Source organism: Megalopta genalis, chromosome 1, assembly GCF_051020955.1.
Source record: "Megalopta genalis isolate 19385.01 chromosome 1, iyMegGena1_principal, whole genome shotgun sequence".
In the NCBI taxonomy this organism is placed as follows: Eukaryota; Metazoa; Arthropoda; class Insecta; order Hymenoptera; family Halictidae; genus Megalopta; species Megalopta genalis.
In genome coordinates this window covers 14,709,551-14,731,270 of record NC_135013.1, presented here as the reverse complement: position 1 = coordinate 14,731,270, position 21,720 = coordinate 14,709,551, and the positions used below count along the sequence as shown (strand labels likewise).

Below are 21,720 nucleotides of genomic sequence, written 5' to 3'. Positions count from 1 at the left end.
ATCATCCGTGTCTAAAAAGTTGCCGTGACAATAACGCTCTCTCTTTCCCTCTTTCTGTTTTGCGTGCGACCGAGAAACCTCCGAGCGCCAAGTCGTTTTCATACATTTCAAACGAACTCTCGACCCCATGCTCCGTGCACGCAACGACTACGTATGTATATCGATCGTGGTGCTAGCAATTCTACTAAAAATACCCTGTCGCGTATAAGAGAAAGTAAAATATGACATTATAAATAAACACTATTTAGGCGATGCGAAATATAGATCAATTTTTTCGTACTATTTCGTACTAACGTGATCTATTCAATGAATGAACACTCGAGTTGTATGTTTGTTAGAATGATCGTTATTTAATCCGCTGAAAAATTGCACGGTTTAAATTTTCGTTCTAGACTCGGATAAAAAAAAGTTTTATAAAAACGTGAATTTGTTCTTGTCACTCGAACCAATCGCAATTTTTTAAAACAATTCTCTTGCCATTGTCCGGTAAACTAATCCCACTAACGTCTAAAAACAATTTAGATCGCTCGACCCAATTATTAAAGGAACTTGTTCCGTTCTAAGAGATGCACGAATATACTGATTGGATTGGATGTATGTATAGAGCTTTGCAACTACGAGCAACGCATATAACTAATGTGCTCGTGAAAAGTCAAGTTAGATGAAAAAATTATATCAAGGTCTCGTATCGATGTAACCGAGCTTAGAGCGCTATTATTTATATGATAATTGAAGTAGTTAGTGTTCTTAGGACTAAATCTAATTACGAAACATTTATCTTGGTTCCGGAATAACTTATTAGAAGAACGTTGTAATCTGCTTAAACGCTAAACCTACCGAGCCGGTTAAAATGACAGGTTGCGCATTTTTTGTCTTAACCATACCTGAAATTATGAAGACTTTTTCATGAGGTTGAATCGAATGAAGTTCTTAATTGCAGTTCATAAATTATATTAAAAATAACAAAAGATCCAAAAAAGATTTTTCCGTTTTTTATAAAACAATATATATATAATAACTATATTTAGTAGGTCTAGTAATAAAACTAATTTTATTTATTTATCTACTTATATTCGGTACCGATGAAAATTCACTATTTTTTCATTGAATTCTAAAACCTCAAAAAGATCCAAAAAAGATTTTTCCGTTTTAGTTTTTATATTTTTTATTATTATTTTATTATTATTTATTATTATTTCCGTTATAGTTTTTTTTAATTATTAGTTTTATTACTAGACCTACTAAATATAGTTATTATTATATATATAATAACTATATATATATTGATAATAATTAATAATAACTATATATATATTATATATATATATAATAACTATATTTAGTAGGTCTAGTAATAAAACATTTTATTTATTTATCTACTTATTGTATTCGGTACCGATGAAAATTCACTATTTTATCATTGAATTCTGAAACTTTTCCAAGCGAAAGCACCGTTCCAGTGAATTGTAAAAGCGAAACCGGAGGAGCAATTGTACGGTCCACGGATCCTCTGACGGATCATTATTTGCATTTACGTTTGGATTTGTAAGAGTTAAATAGCAAAGTTCGCGGGAGGCAGCCGCGTGGGGAGAAGACCTCGGTGTACATTCGGAATCGCAACAATTTCGTACCAGGTAACTTTCCTATTGCGTCACGCGATTTCGTCGAAGCTCGTCGAGATTCGAGCGCGCTCCATTCCCCATTCCATTCGCATGGTCGCCACTTTCTTCAATCGAGGCCCGCGAAAACTCGCCGAAGGAACCGTTGCCGTTGCGAATGGGTCTTTTCAAGCCGAGCATGTTTGTATACATTCGGCTGGATCGCGGGCGGCCCTTGGCCTCGGGAACATGTTCCAGGTATGTAACCGAAACTCGAGCAGCGTTTCACACGAAACGACGACTCGGCCGCGGTCGAGTAGAAAGAAAAAAAAAACTATACCCGTTGCAGCAACGAGCGGAAGATACTGTGTAAATATTTAGATGCCTCGGTTATCATGGCTATTCCGCACCGAACCCGAGAAGTAATGACTATCCGAGATACTTGACACTGTCTATATCTTATCGTCTGCATTTGCGGATGTCCAGCGAGGTGGTTCCGTCTCAAGTATTCTATCTGATTTTCTTCAAACCGTGTTTTCAGCACGGAGAAACAAAGAAACTGAGAGCGGAGGAAATCGGGGAATCGTGAATCCACTCGAGATTACTCCAAAATAGGTAGATTTTTCAAAATCCAGACAACGTTCAGAAAAGGAGCCTCGCAGTTCGTTTTTATAGTTGTTGACACAATCGGTAACTATGAAAACAAGCCGCGAGCCTGGAATTTTTGTTTACAAGCTGAGAGACGATGCGAGAGAAATTACTGTACTATCATAAATCAGTACGGACGAATATAGTATAGCCGTCGATTATATTGGATTCCAGGAATATACAGCCTACGATTGCTTATTCCTTAATCCTCAAGATCAATAGAACCGGATTTCGGAGCCCTCTAACAAGGAGAGGTCCCCAGGTTTGACGCTTACTTTTTGATGAGATTAGATAGAGCTGGTAAAACTGAATCCAATAATATCCGGTTTTCGGGGTAGACGGCTTATAGTTTTTGAGATAATTCGTGTTGAAGTTGTTAATAAAAGGCCTGAAAGACGCGCTGAATTATAGCGCGAGGGTTCAGGTAGGTCGGATCGAACTTCCCCAGCTACCCCCACTCCCTAATATTTCTAGTACTGTGCCGGTGCAGTACCCTTTCGCTCGCGTTACTAGGAACGGTTCGGCTCCGGCCGACGATGCCCGAACCGTGCACCGATTCACGCCGCGTGTACGCCCGCTTATTCGGTCGGAGCCGAACCGTTCCACGTAGGGATGTTGCTTTTGAACGTGAATTGCATACACTACGTCTGCATGTGTAGTTAATATACCCGTGTATTAACCCGTGTGCTTATTAATACGCTGCGGCACGAGTGCACGGGTTCCGAAATACATGAGTACACGTGTTATTAATGTATCCGTGTTTACACTTTAGTTTCTTTTGTATAAAAACAAATTATTAATTGATTAAAAATATTTCCAAATAACTCGCAATCGTTTCTTTTGATTTATTTCCTCATCCAAATTTACTTTTTTGTCTCAGCAAATCATTTTTCTTATGTGTCTCTCTCTCTCTGTGAAATTATAAGAAACTCTTATTACCATACTTTCTGAACGAATAAAAACATAGATACGTTAATTACACGTGTATTAAGAAGTACACAGATGAATACACGGATATATTAATCCTTTGCTCCACAACCACGTCTGAGAGACGTGGTCAAAAAATCGGGCCAGAAATGAGAGCGTCAGTTGGGCCAAATATAAACATCATTAGTTAGGCTTGTGTTAGAATAAGGGATACGTGTTTTGGGGCTTTTTGTTTTTCGTCATTTAATTGTTTTATTATTAGCTGAAGGAGGTAGCGCAGGAACCAGCTTGACGCGTGCTCATCCCCGCCGCGATCTAAGGGTTACCGATTTTTATGGCCAATATACCTTCGGTTAAAATATAACCGGAACCTTTTTAAACTATAGAACTCAAGACCATCGAAATCAAAGCCGATAAACTCTGTAAAGTTTGTACGAGACATAAAAAACGTTGTAAAACAACGTAGCAGTATACTGTATACAGGGTGTCCCGAAAATGTCTCGCAATCCGAAAGTAGGGAATTCCTGAGGTCATTTGAAGCAACTTTTTTCTTGACGAAAATGCAATCCGCGGCTTCGTTTACGAGTTATTAACGAAAAATGGTGACCAATCAGAGGCGAGAATGACGGCGAGACGGCCGAGCCAATGAGCGGAACTGGGCTCCGCGCACTCGTTGGCTGGGCCGCCGCGCGCTAGCGGGGTACATAACGTCCGAATATTAACGGGAGTCACTGTATTTACATTCCGTACGACGTGTGCGACTGGTTACAACTTCAGACGTTCCGCGCAACCGTGAAAAGACTCGACGTGTGACCGACTTTGTTGTTGTTCGTGGTACACGTTATTGAAACTTAAATCGTAGAGCAAGGGGTTAACTACACGTGTACACGTGTGTATTCAATACCCGGTTAAAATCGACAACCCTATGAGGAACGATTCGGCTCCGACCGAATGAGGGAACGTACGCTCAATGTGAATCGGTGCACGATTCGGGCGTCGTCGGCCGGAGCCGAACCGTTCCCAGTAACGCGAGCGTAGAGGTACCAACACAGTACTAAAAATATTAGGGAGTAGGGATAAATGGAAGGTTAGATTCGGTCTACCTGACCCTCGCGCCGTAACCCAGCGCATCATTCTGGCCTTTTATCGACAACTTTAACGTTAATTATCTCAAAAACTATAAGCCGTCTGCCCGCAAAACCTTGTATTATTGGATGCAGTTTTACAAGCTCTATAATTGTACCAAATCTCATAAAAAAAAGTGTGCGTCAACCTTGGGGATGTCTCCTTGTAAGTCTACCTGTGTCTGGCCTCACGCGACCACCTAACCTACCACCGTCGTGGTAGTAAATATAAACCGTACCCGCTAATCGCACATATTATGAACTCGTGAAATGCTAATATTTACCGATTTCACGAGTCGATGTGACGAAAATTAACAATCGAACGATGGACTTTTGGACTTTTGAAGAAAATCTTAACTGGCATGCTTAGAATCATTTATAATCCTGTTGAACAACTTTTTTTCCCAATATATTTTTTAAGATACTTCTAGACACGTTTAGCTTTTCTATACATGGATCTTATAACACGTTGAATGCCACGGGGGTCACCGGTGACCGGCACTTAACTTGGCGGTGACGCCAAGAGGGTATAAATAAATAAATAAATAAATATATATATATATATATATATATATATATATTTATTTATTTCTATCAATTTGGGCGCGCCGGTCACCGGTGACCCTCTTGGCGTCACCGCCAAGTTAAGTGCCAGTCACCGGTGACCCCCGTGGTATATATATATATATATATATAATTTAAAAGAAATGTCAATATCTAAAATTTTGTCTTATAAGCATCGTGAATTCAAACAGTGAGCCCTGCCGCAATTAACATGTCAAACATGGTTATACACTGTGACTTAGCTATTGCAGATAACATTTCAACATTATATGTATCACATAAAAGAAAATTCATCGTGACGCCACGGACAATTTCTGTAAAACCGGCGTGGCATTCAACGTGTTAAGGATCGCTAAGTTAGTGTTGAAATTTTTCAAATCTCTTGGACCGGCGAAATAGCCGTTGTTGGCCCAGCGTTAATTGAAAATGTTCAACGCTAAGGGTTTTGTTTTTCTACGGTTATTTATCAAGTAAGCGGCCCGCTCGACGGAACGATTTATCGGGGCACGAGCCGAGTGTCGACGCGTGCGATAGGAACGATTATCGACTAATTCGTTTGATTCGCTTTTGATGTGTTTGCTTGGGCCGGTCGGCCGCGCACCAGTCACGAGTTACGGTCTCGTTTTCAATGAGCTTAATCGAGTCGACCGCAACACGCGACATGTCTCGCAACGGTCGCAACGGCCGCAACGACCTCAGCTCCGAATCGTTTCATCGTCGACTCGACCACGACGATCGTGGAGTTGCGATGATTCGATTCAAAATTGATCCATTGATTCTACCCCTCTCGCGATGCTCCCCTAAATTGCTGTTCCTTTTGCCAGCTTATTCCCTTTTGCAAGATTTATATCCGCACGCCAACGAATCTGTAATGAGTCTTGCTCATGAATAAAGGAAATCGTCTACAAAAATCTGACGAAGGAAAAGATTTCTTGCACCAACTGGAAATTTTCTTGCGATGAACGTAGCGCGATAATGCGATCTAGTTTTGTTAATGTACACGTTTATTTGCATTTAACAAACTTGAGATCGGTTCGGACACGGCCAGTAGTATAGTAGAGCGACGAATAGACACTACCGAGCAGTTTATGTGCAATAGAAGTGTTCGAATTGGTGCAATTTATCCATCGAAACGTGTATCTGTTTACCTAAATTGTTTTAATAATCTTATTAACCCTTTGCACTCGTAGCCGAATTAACGCAAAATTTAAAATAGTTTTCCCGATCCACGGTTTTCACATTTTATACGGTCAAGTGCATTTTATGCATATATATATATATATATATATATATATGCATAAAAAATATATATATATATATATATATATATATATATATATATATATATATATATATATATATATATATATAAAATTGAATATTGTGACCTGTGCAACAGGTACGGCTTTCAACGGCTCTTTAAATATAAGCGAATTTGATTAATAAAATGATTTTGTAACGTGGCATAACAACTTTTAATCCCGCCTCGGAATCGCCACTCGAGTGCAAAGGGTTAAATTATTTGCCATTATATTAAACTATTTGTGTATGGGCCAGCTTTTATACTGTATACCGTAAACGCGTGAAGATCCGCAGTCCAGCGATGACAAAAGCCGGATACCATTACTCTTTAAAGTGGAGTAAGAATTGAAAAAATTTAGGTCGTTGCTGTACTTGTTTGCATTGTCAAAGACTCTGTTAGGACAGTTAAATTGCCTATATGTATGTTGTGTACATACGTAACCCTTTAGTTTTTTTTTACATGGTGTTTGATAGGAAGACCAAACAATTGAGCAATGTTGGAGCTTCTTAAGTTAGATGTACCTGAGAGCAATGAATGCTCTTTTACACTATCCAGTATCTCACGGAGATAGGCGCATAAATAGATTATGCTTGATCTGAGATACTTACTGTAAACACATTAATTTCTTCAACGGGTCGCAAATCTCTTTTTAATCGTCTTTATCAGACTTACCTAGAGTTCAATAACCAATGAAATTTTTCATGTCTTCTAATTAATTTTTATGTCATTCTCATTGTTTATATAAAATTGTTTACTTAATGTAAATGTACATTGTCCGTAAACATAAAATAAAACAAAAATAAATTGGGGTAGTCAAAAAGTCGTACGATGTTCAGATTTTCAAAAGATTTCAAAATTCTGACCGTCCTGGTGGTATCGCGTGCCGCAAATGAGTCGACTTTTTCATATAGTTCCTTCTTAACCGTTTGCTTACCACGAGCCACTTACGCGCTCTTCAGATTTTGTGTCGAGAAAAGCCAGAGCATTTGGCCGAAACAGACGACTTCTTACGGCCCACCCGAAATTTGTCGAAACGTGCTCAGTCTTTCAGACGCATGTATACGTCGCGCATCGCACCGCTGTCAGTAATCCAATTTGCATTTTGTTGTTACCTATTCTAAATTAATAGTATATATATATTTTCATTCATAACGTTTTATTTTATGTTTTACGGCTTTTTTCGACGCATAATCGAAGGAGCGCTATTGCGCTCATCGGCTTTTTTTGTCACATAATCGAAGGAGCGCTATTGCGCTCTTCGGCTTTTTTCGACGCATAATCGAAGGAGCGCTATTGCGCTCATCGGCTTTTTTTGTCACATAATCGAAGGAGCGCTGTTGCGCTCTTCGGCTTTTTTCGACGCATAATCGAAGGAGCGCTATTGCGCTCATCGGCTTTTTTTGTCAGATAATCGAAGGAGCGCTATTGCGCTCATCGGCTTTTTTGTCACATAATCGAAGGAGCGCTGTTGCGCTCTTCGGCTTTTTTCGACGCATAATCGAAGGAGCGCTGTTGCGCTCATCGGCTTTTTTTGTCACATAATCGAAGGAGCGCTATTGCGCTCTTCGGCTTTTTTCGACACATGATCGAAGGAGCGATATTGCGCTCTTCGGCTTTTTTCGACAAATAATCGAAGGAGCGCTATTGCGCTCATCGACTTTTTTTGTCACATAATCGAAGGAGCGCTATTGCGCTCTTCGGCTTTTTTCGACGCATAATCGAAGGAGCGCTATTGCGCTCATCGGCTTTTTTTGTCAGATAATCGAAGGAGCGCTATTGCGCTCATCGGCTTTTTTGTCACATAATCGAAGGAGCGCTGTTGCGCTCTTCGGCTTTTTTCGACGCATAATCGAAGGAGCGCTGTTGCGCTCATCGGCTTTTTTTGTCACATAATCGAAGGAGCGCTATTGCGCTCTTCGGCTTTTTTCGACACATGATCGAAGGAGCGATATTGCGCTCTTCGGCTTTTTTCGACGCATAATCGAAGGAGCGCTGTTGCGCTCTTCGGCGCTTTTCGATCCTGTTTTTTTCAGAACCATCTGGTACACAAACGGTTAACTGTCTCGCAAAGCTTATTCCATGTCCACCTAACTCGGTCCGACGGCTATCCCGCTTCTTTTAATCTCCAAGATCTACGAGAAGTTCCGAAATCGTTGAATGGTAAAATAGTCGGCGAAGGTTCTAGTCGCGTCGCTGCATCGCCTTTCGTCGGCCTGATTCGAGTCCGAGGGCAACTTTACGCTCGTCGAGAAGTAAAAGTCGGCTCGGGGGCCTATTCAGCCATGGTTCTACGAAAATTGCGCTCGAAACGAGAACGCGAGCGGAGTTTTATCGAGACTGTTGCCTTCAAGGCTTAAGAAAGGCAAACGTCTGAATTACGAGCGATCCTCAGCGTCTTTGACATCGTTTGTTATAGCCTTCGCGGTGCTACACGAGACAACGGGCCGATATTTACGAGGACGCGAGCCAGAGTTCCTTGTTTCAACGTTTTTCTCCAAGGTCCGTCGGTTTTTGCTTGACACTCGGACGCCAGAGCTCGGGTCCATTTGAGACCAGACTGTATTGTATTTGTTGAGGGGGGTTATTTGAAATAAAAGGGTGTCGAATGAGACACACGTAAATAGCTATATTTAAACGCGACTAACAAGATGATTGAATTTACTGAAACTTCGTACGATCTCTATTATAATGTTTGCTTTCGCAAAGAAGTTTATCAAACTATTTCTCATATAAACGTTTCGACGATTTCGGTAACCGCGAAAACAACAAATTCGAAATATCGAAATAATAAAATGTTGACATTGAAACCGGTCTTTTTGATAGTACAATAATTTCTCCCGGAAATGCAAAATTTCTGGTTGCTGTAAAATTCTCTGCGCTACTCCTACGTCTTTGTAATTTATTGCTACGTTGATGCTAAAGGTTGAACCGAATTCCCGGAAGACAGCATAAGATGGTCTGTTTGGTGTGAGTCAGGTAAGAAAAACCGTGGAGCTACAAGGTACGTGACCGTAGAATCATGGCATGTGGCCTCCGAATTGCCTTCGAATCGTGCCATGTGCCCTCCGAATTTCCTTCGAATCGTGCCATGTGGCCTCCGAATTGCCTTCGAATCGTGGTATGTGGCTCAGAATTGCCTTCGAATGGTGCCATGTGACCTCCGAATTGCCTTCGTGTCGTGGTATGTGGCCTCCGAATTTCCTTCCAATCGTGCCATGTGGCCTCCGAATTGCTTTCGAATCGTGCCATGTGGCCTCCGAATTTCCTTAGAATCGTGCTATGTAGCCTCCGAATTGCCTTCGAATCGTGCCATGTGTCTTCCGAATTGCCTTCGTATCGTGGTATGTGGCCTCCGAATTTCCTTTGAATCGTGCTACGTAGCCTCCGAATTTCCTTCGAATCGTGCCATGTGGTCTCCGAATTTCCTTCGAATCGTGCCATATGACCTCAGAATTGCCTTCGAATTGCCTTCAAATCGTGGCATGTGGCTCAGAATTGCTTTCGAATCGTGCCACGTGGCCTCCGAATTGTCTTCGAATGGTGCCATGTGGCCTCCGAATTGCCTTCGAATCGTGCCATGTGTCTTCCGAATTGCCTTCGTATCGTGGTATGTGGCCTCCGAATTTCCTTCCAATCGTGCCATGTGGCCTCCGAATTGCTTTCGAATCGTGCCATGTGGTCTCCGAATTTCCTTCGAATCGTGCTATGTAGCCTCCGAATTTCCTTCGAATCATGGCATGTGGCCTCCGAATTGCCTTCGAATCGTGCCATGTGCCCTCCGAATTTCCTTCGAATCGTGCCATGTGGCCTCCGAATTGCCTTCGAATCGTGGTATGTGGCTCAGAATTGCCTTCGAATGGTGCCATGTGACCTCCGAATTGCCTTCGTGTCGTGGTATGTGGCCTCCGAATTTCCTTCCAATCGTGCCATGTGGCCTCCGAATTGCTTTCGAATCGTGCCATGTGGCCTCCGAATTTCCTTAGAATCGTGCTATGTAGCCTCCGAATTGCCTTCGAATCGTGCCATGTGTCTTCCGAATTGCCTTCGTATCGTGGTATGTGGCCTCCGAATTTCCTTTGAATCGTGCTACGTAGCCTCCGAATTTCCTTCGAATCGTGCCATGTGGTCTCCGAATTTCCTTCGAATCGTGCCATATGACCTCAGAATTGCCTTCGAATTGCCTTCAAATCGTGGCATGTGGCTCAGAATTGCTTTCGAATCGTGCCACGTGGCCTCCGAATTGTCTTCGAATGGTGCCATGTGGCCTCCGAATTGCCTTCGAATCGTGCCATGTGTCTTCCGAATTGCCTTCGTATCGTGGTATGTGGCCTCCGAATTTCCTTCCAATCGTGCCATGTGGCCTCCGAATTGCTTTCGAATCGTGCCATGTGGTCTCCGAATTTCCTTTGAATCGTGCTACGTAGCCTCCGAATTTCCTTCGAATCGTACCATGTGGCCTCCGAATTTCCTTCGAATCGTGCCATGTGGCCTCCGAATTGCCTTCGAATCGTGGCAAAAGATAGAAATAAAAAAGTTGTTTATTCTAACATTACTATGTATTCATATTAATGTACACCGGTATGCTGGTCGCTGCCTTTTTTGCCGACTGCCTTGAGTTTCTATAAAAACGGCCGCGATGCTCGAAGAATTCCGACTTAGTATTCTCGGATCTGCCGGTTTCAATTCTCACCTCCGAATATTTCTGAGAGAATGGACGCCGTCGTTTTCAAGAAAATCAATTGAATATGCCAAACAACAAGATCCTTCGAGGGCATATGGCTTTATGTTGAATTCACAAAAGGGTAGAACCATTTAGACGTTATTTATACAGATGCGGCTGAACGAAACGCAAGAAAATAAAAACGTAAATGAGTATTCGCGAAGCCATTATCGTTCCCGACTGTCAACCATTTAGAGAATGTCGGTGAAAGAAAAGGTGAATTTACATAAGCAGCCGTGGTCCAACAGTTGTTATTGTTTCAGTAGAAACGTGGTAATTAGACGCAAAGCGTCATTAAATATGCTAATTTTCTTCTCAACGGAATCAGTTTTCGTTTTCTCGTCTCTATCGTTATATCGAGTAAACGATGAAACTCGACCAAAATTATAGGACTCGAATATAAAAGCGATTACGTAAAAAATATAAATATTTGCAAATATTACTTCCCGCAACTTTGTTACGCATCGTTCGGAATAGTAATTTAATTCTGTATTAAATGAAATACCAGTCGAAATACTTAATTGAACTAAATATGAGCTATACATATATTAAACTAAATATTTTCCTTTTTCTGGGTGAAATGAAACACTCGAATATTATTCCGATGAAATTTTGCCGATCAAGCTACTGCCTGCATGTTTAACATTCGTGTTTACATACGAGATGTGTACCTATTACTTGAGATACGTATATTTTTAAAATGTAAACAGGTGTTCAAATGTTCCAATTACGTTAATTAATTAAGAGAAATATAAGAAGAAACTTATTTTTCAAGTGTAATAGGCGTTCGTACTTTTTCTGTAGGTTTACTTTCTCTTATAAATATTAATCGCAAGAAATAGAATTTCAAATACTTATTTCCATTACATCTTAAGAGAAAATACTACTGCAATTTTCTTTACCATAATGTAAATAACTATCTTCGATACATGTATGTATGTACTTATCTTCATGATGTCAAAAGAATCATGAAATATTATTCCATACTGTTGAAAAAGGTAACTTTAGCCTCGGACAAAAATTAATCTACTGTTTACTTAGGACTGAGGTTCAAAAATATGAGATTACATTTCCGCCGGTGTCTTAAGAGCGCACCGGCGGTAATATAAACTGTATTTTATAAATACCGCGATACATTATCACTGGTGTTGTTAGAGCATACGATGGTAGCCTACAATGTAAAACGCGATGTACGACCATCTTTGATTGATGAAGGAGACCACACCAAAAAGGGTATATACGTATAAGCAGACGATATTCAGTCGCCGGTAGCTTAGTTGAATTTGGTCGCTCAGTCATTCGTACATATCTTCGTATATATATATTCTCTCAAATAAAAGTAAAAATAAAAGTTTTAAGAAAAAGGATTTATATTATATCATACTCATTAAAGAAAAAATCCAAGCCATAATCCCAATACATGTAAACAAGTGTATATATTTCTATAACTATTTTCAATACTTTTTCAAATATTTTTATCCAAATCTGTTGATATGTTCCCCGAGGAAGGACATTAGGGTTAAACAAAGGTTTAATAGTACGGATTAGGTACGCACATCGTAATGCATATTCCTTTACAGGATATCCCATAATTATATTAACACATGGAAATGGCCGATTCCCGAGGTCATTTGAAGCAACTTTTTCCTTAGCGAAAATGCAATCCGTGGCTTTGTTTACGAGTTATTAACGAAAAACACTGACCAATGAAAAGCGAGCTTTGTTGGCGCGAGGCGGCTGAGTCAACGAGCGGTCGAAGCCCAGTTCCGCTGATTGGCTCGGTCACCTAGGCGCCAGCTGAGCTCGCTTCTCATTAGTCAGTGCTTTTCGTTAATAACTCGTAAACAAAGCCGCGGATTGCATTTTCGCTAAGGAAAAAGTTACTTCAAATGACCTCAGGAACTCCTCATTTCCCACTTGTACAATAATTTCGGGACACCCTGTACAGTCAAATGAAAACTTCTATTTCTGTTGTTCCAAGCTGTTTCGACCGATGGAAATATAAACTTCCGAAATTTTCCATTTTTTGTTGTTGTTAACAAAATGAATGTACGAACATGAACGGTGCGTAATTAGTATCCCAAATAGGGGTTCGTCGAGAGATGTTATCTCATGGTCCGACATTTTATTTTCGTAACTACCCGCCGTTGAGGAAAAGTGTACACAAACGTGTTCCGACGTTCCGGCGACGTGCACGAGGCATTCGAATTGTTGACGTTTTTCGAACGCGGCGGCGGTGCACCTCGCGCCGTCACCTCCTATTATTCTTTCGGCCAGGGATTCCTACTATGTTTGACACGCATCTGTTCGCTCGTTCCTTTGAAACGGGAGAGTAAGAGTGAAAGAACCATCCGAAACGTTTGCCCCGATTATGTAAACATCTGCGAAGAAACCTGATCGCTGTCGCGTCAGTTCTTGCGAGTTGAATCGAACCGTTCGATTGGAAACATTTTTTGTCGAAACAAGTTCTCTTCGAAAATTCAACACCGAAAATGGCGAAGGAACGATGTCTATCTTCGTATACGTGTAATCGTGTATTTCTAAAAAAAAAATGATTTGTCGGCTCTTGAAAAAAAAAAGTATTTGTTCGAAAGGTATCGAACCGATTTTATTCAGATATTAGCCGTAATTTTGGTACTTTCGAGATTACAATTATGAATTGAAATAACTTTTCAGTCACACGTTAATTGTATAAATTACAGAATTTCAATAGTGAAATACAGTGATTATTTCGAACGTTATATCATTTTATACTTTATTCGAAGCATGATTTACTATTGGGTTGGGGAATAAGTCCGTAGCGTTTTTATATTTTCTTTTATTTTACAATATTATTAATATTCATTCGATAGAGCTCATTCTGCTTTACTAAACTGTGCTAATCGTCTTTTTGAGTAATTTAATTTTTTATTACTTTTGAGGCTTAGAAATGGAATATCCAGGAGATAAAAAGCAACGTTTTCGACACCTTCTCTTCTTCGCTTTTCATCGAGGCCAAAAAGCTGCTGAAGCAGCCCGGGACATTTGCAACGTATTCGGAGAAGGTGTCATTGGCAAGTCTACAGCACGGAAATGGTTTGCGAAGTTCAAAAATTGCGATTTTGACGTCGACGACACACCCCGCAGCGGAAAACCTTCTGAATTCGAATTTAAGCCAGGCTCCCAATTTTTCGGCAAATCCCATTGAATGAAGATGATCGAGAATCGTTTTATGATCGCAGTTCATTTTTTCGGCCAATTCACGATTTGTTCGGTGACCGTCCTACTTCAAAAGTGCTTTGAGACGCTTTTCGTCGAATTCGGAAGGTCTTCCGCTGCGGGGCGTGTCGCCGACGTCAAAATCGCCATTTTTGAACTTCGCAAACCATTTCCGTGCTGTATAGACTCTCCTATGACACCTTCTCCGTATACGTTGCAAATGTCCCGGGCTGCTTCGGCAGCTTTTTGGCCTCGATGAAAAGCGACGAAGAGAAGGTGTCGAAAACGTTGCTTTTTACCTCCTGGATATTCCATTTCTAAGCCTCAAAAGTAATAAAAAATTAAATTACTCAAAAAGACGATTAGCACAGTTTAGTAAAGCAGAATGAACTCTATCGAATGAATATTAAACACTTTGTCAAAAAGCAAAAGATCGTTGTAAAATAAAATAAAATATAAAAACGCTACGAACTTATTCCCCAACCCAATATTTCACGGATAAATGCATTGAAGTTGGTAGTAAGTTGCTAGTTTGTGAAGATTCCTTGGATGTGAATTCGAAGTTTACAATTAGAAACATCAATGAACCTGTCCGACAACGACCTAACGCGGTCTACCTGTTCTAAACGCATTGTTCTATGTATAATCGTATCGTTAATCCTCGTAACGGAGGTCGTGTAAGTACAGCCTAGGGTCTCGGCAGGGTCTAGGTTGTCGAGGCAAGTATGCGAAACGCAATCAAAACCCCCGTAACCGAAGCCCGAGACCGAGTAATCACGAAAACACGGCGAGCACACGGCAGGCTCAATTTCTGTTTACACCCAGAGACCATGGAAACGCGTCTGCCCCTCCTCGCACGCGTCTTCGTCCCTGTCCAAACAAGATTCGCTTCGAATCCATCGGCAACACAGCACGCACCCATTTTTTCGAAAGCGCTGTTTGTCGACTTTGAAATTTTTTTTCGCCAAGGCTACGGAGGAGAGCCGCCACGTGGCCAATTTCACCGGCGATCTAAATCTGCCTTCACGCGCGTTCTGCGAATACAGAATGATTTGTCGCAATCAATTCGACGCTCGTGTACCGTTACACGCTGCACCATCTGCGAACGACCAATAAATGCCCCCTTCCATTTTTTATCAATCCTATTTCTTTTGCGATCCAGGTTTTACTATGCTACGCTTAGTTTCAACTTCTCTAAGTAACAGCGATAATTTTTGTGACAATTTTAGTGACACCGCGAAATTTTTGAACATGTAGATTGAATATGATCCATGCTCTTTCGAGATCGAAGGGTAAGTTTTATGCAACCTGGCATAGTGACCAACGCGCAAGTGACCAGATTATTCCGCCATTGGTTTAAATAGACCGCGAATTCTTATGCAAAACAAAAATTACCTACGATAATTGCAAATTACTGGAGCTATTTAACCTAGACATTTCCATCTTGAAAGAAGTACAACAGAGTACTTTTCAATTTTTCAAGTGTGTTTTATAGACATTTCCATCTTGAAAGAAGTACAACTGAGTACTTTTCAATTTTTCAAGTGTTTTTTATAGACATTTCCATCTTGAAAGAAGTACAACAGAGTACTTTTTAATTTTCCAAGTGTTTTTTATAGACATTTCCATCTTGAAAGAAGTACAACAGAGTACTTTTCAATTTTCCAAGTGTTTTTTATAGACATTTCCATCTTGAAAGAAGTACAACAGAGTACTTTTCAATTTTCCAAGTGTTTTTTATAGACATTTTCATCTTGAAAGAAGTACAACAGAGTACTTTTCAATTTTCCAAGTGTTTTTTATAGACATTTCCATCTTGAAAGAAGTACAACAGAGTACTTTTCAATTTTTCAAGTGTTTTTTATAGACATTTCCATCTTGAAAGAAGTACAACTGAGTACTTTTCAATTTTCCAAGTGTTTTTTATAGACATTTCCATCTTGAAAGAAGTACAACAGAGTACTTTTCAATTTTCCAAGTGTTTTTTATAGACATTTCCATCTTGAAAGAAGTACAACAGAGTACTTTTCAATTTTTCAAGTGTTTTTTATAGACATTTCCATCTTGAAAGAAGTACAACTGAGTACTTTTCAATTTTCCAAGTGTTTTTTATAGACATTTCCATCTTGAAAGAAGTACAACAGAGTACTTTTCAATTTTCCAAGTGTTTTTTATAGACATTTCCATCTTGAAAGAAGTACAACAGAGTACTTTTCAATTTTCCAAGTGTTTTTTATAGACATTTTCATCTTGAAAGAAGTACAACAGAGTACTTTTCAATTTTTCAAGTGTTTCTACCGTTTTGTATTCGATCCACTCATTTTTCTCATAAATGCATAACATTCGCGGTCTCGCTAACCCACAATTTCTCGTAAGAACTCATTAATTAATAAAGTAGTTAAGTAGTTAAAAAAAATGTTAAGGGTCAAATTCTGATTATCCTGATGCCTGGGGTAAGGTTATCGACGCACACAATCGCTGGGATGAAAGTACGTAAAAATTAAAAATTGAAATTCCTGCTGTGTCATGCGACGGCGTATCGAAAGGAAACATTAAAGGAAAACATTAAAGGGTCAAATGCTTGGCGAAAGGCAATTAAAAATAAATGCAGGAGATAAAATGTTTACCACCACCGACTCGGTTCAACGATAACCGACGGTTACTCGGCAACGCAGATAAGGGCAACTGCCGAATGTTTGCGAAACGTCCCTAAAGAGTTTCCTACAAACCACGCTCAGGTAAAAAGGATTGATTGGCACGTGCGCGCGCGTGCTTAGGTTTCAATAAAAGCTTTATCATGAAAAACCGATTGCGACGTCCTGATAAATTCCAACCGGTGGGTGGGTTAAGCACAATCTGGATGTGCGAAGAGAAAATTCCCTGACGTTCGAATTTCTTTTGCTGTATTTATTAGCGACGCTGTAACATAAACTCTCATTCGTTTCGCTCTTCTAACGAGCAATCGACAAACACTCGCGAGACCTCTAAAACAACTAGAAGTGGATATTAGATTATCCGATGAGCAAGGACTATCGATTTAACGTCGCACTCGCGGCAACGTGTTAACAGATCCGGATCGAAACCTTTCCGCGTAATTAAAACGTTTTTAAAATGCTTTCATCCGATGAAACCTTTTTTAGAATCAAGTGCGACCATTACGCGTTCGTCGGTGTTTTACATTTTCTGAAACTGCATATGAGAAAGCGATCGATGTAATTAATGTTTCTTTTCATTGGAATACGAAAGAAGCTCTCTAATGAGGAAAAGATTTCGTTCGCTGTACCAATTTCGGTAAGTTATGGAAGGTCGTAACAACGAGATATTCGGGCCTGAAATCGCACACTTCCTCCCATTTGTTTTACGTATTCGGTGAACACATGGTTCATCGTTTTATTGTTCCGCGTATCCACAGGGTGTCCCGAGAATGTCTCGCAATCCGGAAACGGGAGGTTCCCGAGGTCATTTGAAGCAACTTTTTCCTTTGCGAAAATTTTCTCCGAGGCTTCGTTTACGAGTTATCAACGAAAAACACTGACCAATAAGAGGCGAGCTCGGCTGGCGCGCGGCGGCCCAGCCAACGAGTGCGCGAAGCCCAGTTCCGTTCATCGGCTCGGCCGTCTCGCGCCAAATGATCCCGCCTCTGATTGGTCACTGTTTTTCGTTAATAACTCGTAAACGAAGCCGCGGATTGCATTTTCGCTAAGGAAAAAGTTGCTTCAAATCACCTCAGAAATCTCCTGCTTTCGCATTGCGAGACATTTTCGGGACACCCTGTATAAGTGCATCTTGTTCGACGCAATCGCGTCGTAAAAGCTAATCCATCATGGCGAACGACACCCTCCCCGCCATCGGTCTCTAGAATGACGAACGATATTCGCAGAGCGATAAAGCGCAGCAAAACGTATGCGCTCGGGAATCGACGGAACCGTAAAACAATCCGATACGTGGAACCGCGGCGGCTACTCTTCCGCGAGACTATTCAAAAATAGAACGGCCGGTAGCAACGTCGTCCGCGGCTTCCGTCACCAATATCTCAGAGAGTTCTATCATATTCTCGCCCACGCGAACGCGACATATTTTCATGTACGTTCGTGCTAAATTATTTCTGTCACTCGATTTCAAGCGGGTCGCTTTATATGCCGTACACGGCGAAACGTGTAACGGAACGGTATCTCGTATGTACCTGTACACAACACGTGTACCTACACGTTGCATCGCGTCTCGTCCAGACGGCGCATGTCACGCCCAAACTTCCGATCAACACGAAAACACACACTGGCGACGGTTTTTCCACACCAGAAAAATACGTGTTCGCGACTCGACGGACGATCACCTTTTCTTTCGTGCGAAACAAACGACCATATACGAAAGACTCGATGCTCGGAAAACCAATATTCAGGATCTTTGTTGTCGCGTACGTACCAGTTTTCCCTTATACACGCGTTGCTTCGAGAGGCTGTTAAAAGCTACCTCCTTCCCCCTCCAATTCACTTATTAAGGAATCAATTCCAGGTTCCTGTCAATCCGCCAAGTTACTGCTGGAATACTGCGATACAGCGTAAACGAGAACCTACTTCACGCAACGGAACGTAACGACGGGTGATACTATCCAAGAAACATTGAAATTCACTCCGTAAATACCCCAGCCAATGCACCGTATCGTAAAATGATTAATGGAACGTTAATGTGATCGCACGACGGTAAGGTTTCTCGGAAGGAAAGAAATTCTCCACGCTCTTCTAGCATCGTAATAGAATTAGACGGACCGTCGCCAAACAATACACCGTCGATAACAACTAAAATGGCCACGCGATAGTCATCAACGTTCCATCGGAACTTCGGAGAAACGCGAGAAGTCGCGCTCGGTGAAAACGCCCCGGTGAAATCGAAGCGTCGGTCGAACCTTCGGGATATACGTGCGTATGCATAAGACTGCAGCCGGAGATGCGCACGTGTACGTGGATATACATATATGTATGTACACCTCGGTAGAGCGGGAAAACGAAAGAGCGGCCGTTCCGGTCGAAGAGGATCGATCGATCGACCGACCGGGGAAGAAATATTGAAACGGTTTTACGTACCCTCGCGTGTAATCGATGCGTGGCGAGCCGTTCCTGTTCGCAGCGTGGCCGTCTGTCTCGGCCTCGGTCTCGGTCGATCGGGAAGCGACTGTTTCCGACGGTTTCCCGGTTATATTCCGACTGCGTCTAACCGCTTGAACGCACGATCATCGTTCGAGAGCGCGACAACACCGCGTTGCCAGTAGGGCGAGCCGTGTACCCGTTCGCGATGTCCGCGTGTGCCGCCAACACTAACAATGTGGTCCTTCCTCTCCCAACGGATAACACGACGAACAGATCCGATTCGCGGTGCTAGGCCGAGAGCCGTGCGAGCGTGCACTAGGGAATCCGTGCGCCCTTCCAAGGTATCCGTGTGTTCGCGAACGCACTGTCACCGACGAACTGTTCCGCACGAACGTCTCTGGACGCCGTTTACCGCACGCCGACTTCCCTGGGGAAACACGTTGCTCGATCTCTTTCTTGAACGAGCGGTACGCGCGGTCCGACCGGTGGACAGTGGCGGATCAACGCTAACCGGCGCTGCGGTCCGGGGAGGGGTGCGCCGGGGAGGGGGAGCAGGCCAGCCGGCATGGCACGGGATTATACGGGGCTATACGGGGCTCTACGGGACGCGACAGAGCGAACGACAAAGAGTCGCGCGGGGCGCGACAAAGAGAAAAGGAACGAACGGAACAGAATCAAATTTCTACGCCGACCAATCCCGGCGCTCCGCTGTGTAGCGTGCGAAAACAACCGAACTTCCGCGACCGCGCTCGGAACCGCTCTCCACGGCCCGAAAACTCGTTTCGGTCGTTTCGACGAACGTTCTTTGAATTTCGGGCTTCGAATCGTATCGAGCGGCGAATTTGTAAATTGTAACGTCCAATGATGGCCAGGAAATTTTGTATCTTCTCGTTCAGAAGATTTTTTTATACTTCGATACAATGTTCCAAAACTGAACCGGAACTTTTTGTCGACGACGTTTTACAGATGCGGGGCCAAGAGGATTCGAGAAACAGTGAGGAAGAGAAACGGTTCGGGGAATCTCGTTACTTCCACCGAAGCCATCTACGTGAAATGCGTCTTCAACTTTCTTACGAAACAATGAAACTGTGGGGATCGATCGTTTAGTTGTTCGCGCCCGTTAACATTTCACGGGCGCGAAATAAATCGAGATAGATATATTGCCTACGGTATATTTCAAACAGACCGCGCGCGTTAATCTAATTTACTGGGCTATATATTTGTCGAACTTTCTTTTAGCATTCGACGCTGTGGCGTAGCAAGGCGGGACGAGGCAAGAGTGTGCAACTGGCACACAGCGGGAAGAAATCCGGGATCAGTGGTCGAAAGACGGATTTTCGAAATTTTTAAAAAGTTAGCGGTTTTCATTTTTTCGAAAGAAAAGGGTTTAATATTAACAAATCGATAGATCTTTTTTTCTATATTTTCAAGTATTTTATTTTAAGAACCGTTATCATATATTCGAGCTAAATGTACAACAATAATAAATTACAGTAATATATTACAGTAATAAATTAATCATGTGTCATGTATTTATGGATATACAGTATATACGCACGCATTGTTAACAACGTATTTCTCGCATGTTTCTACAGCACAGATCGATGAGTAAGCCGGTGTTGATAATTTGTTATGTAATGTAAGACGATACGTAAGAATTTGCCACGAAATTCGTACGATCATTTTGTTGTATCTGTTTTCGAATAGATCACGTGAATAGCTCTACCTTAAAGTGCGAACTTTTACCTTTAATTTAAAGTAAAGAATCAGCACGCATTTAATAAACATACATAGACCATACCATACAACGTTTCAAATTCGCTGTGGTTTGTCCAAGAGTCCATACAGCGCCATTATAGGTAGCGGCAGAACGCTCAAACTGCTCAAGAAAATTACCAACGGTGATAACAGTAAATAAACGTCAAACAATTAATGTTCTTCAGCAAACCATTTAATTCGTAGATTACATGAGGTGAAAACATCTCGACGCGTTTCATTTACATGATTTCGGGGGAAAATTAATTGGATTAATTTATGTAGAATTAAAGCAATTCTACATAATTTTATTTCTAAATGTTCGGGTTCTAAATCCAGTATGGCGCTATTTGAGACGTGCATATAATAAGACTTTATTAAAAATTCTAAATCGATTCCATTATAGCCGAAATTTAATATAATTTCAATTTCACATCGAGTTCTGTATGCTCCTCTCTATTTTCTAAACTCTTTATTGCTCCTTTACTTACCTTGTTATTTTTCTTTCTCTATCTTCTTCTCTTCCTAGCCTCTTCTTCTACTTGTCATATACACTAAGTATATGTATACTTAATTTATAAATTTGCATATTACTTTGGCGGCGTCGTTCATAAGTTCTATTATACAGGGTGTCCAAAAATGTCTCGCAATCCGAAAGTGGCGGGTTCCTCAGGTCGTTTGAAGCAACTATTTCCTTTACAAAAATTTTCTCCGAGGCATCGTTAACGAGTTATTAACGAAAAACGGTGACCGATGAGAGGCGAACTCAGCTGGCGTGAGCCGGCCGAGCCAACGGCGC

At 41.5% G+C, this 21,720-nt stretch overlaps 1 protein-coding gene and 1 long non-coding RNA gene across 3 annotated transcripts in view; one reads left to right on the top strand and one right to left on the bottom strand.

Moving 5' to 3' along the window:
* Window positions 1–19,665, bottom strand: part of Ae2 (anion exchange protein Ae2) — a 105,858-nt gene extending 86,193 nt beyond the window's left edge. Inside the window, exon 1 of the mRNA XM_076521862.1 lies at window positions 19,164–19,665. The gene's annotated coding sequence lies outside the window, so the exon portion shown is untranslated. The remainder of the gene's footprint in view (window positions 1–19,163) is intronic.
* Window positions 1,741–20,583, top strand: LOC143259487 (uncharacterized). 2 transcript variants are annotated; one of them, XR_013033429.1, is made up of 3 exons: window positions 1,741–1,856; window positions 20,133–20,335; window positions 20,406–20,583. It is a non-coding gene; the product is annotated as an uncharacterized LOC143259487 (long non-coding RNA). The 2 variants fall into 2 exon arrangements; XR_013033428.1 differs by lacking the exon at window positions 1,741–1,856 and having other exon boundaries at window positions 19,744–20,335.
* Window positions 20,584–21,720: the final 1,137 nt, after the last annotated feature.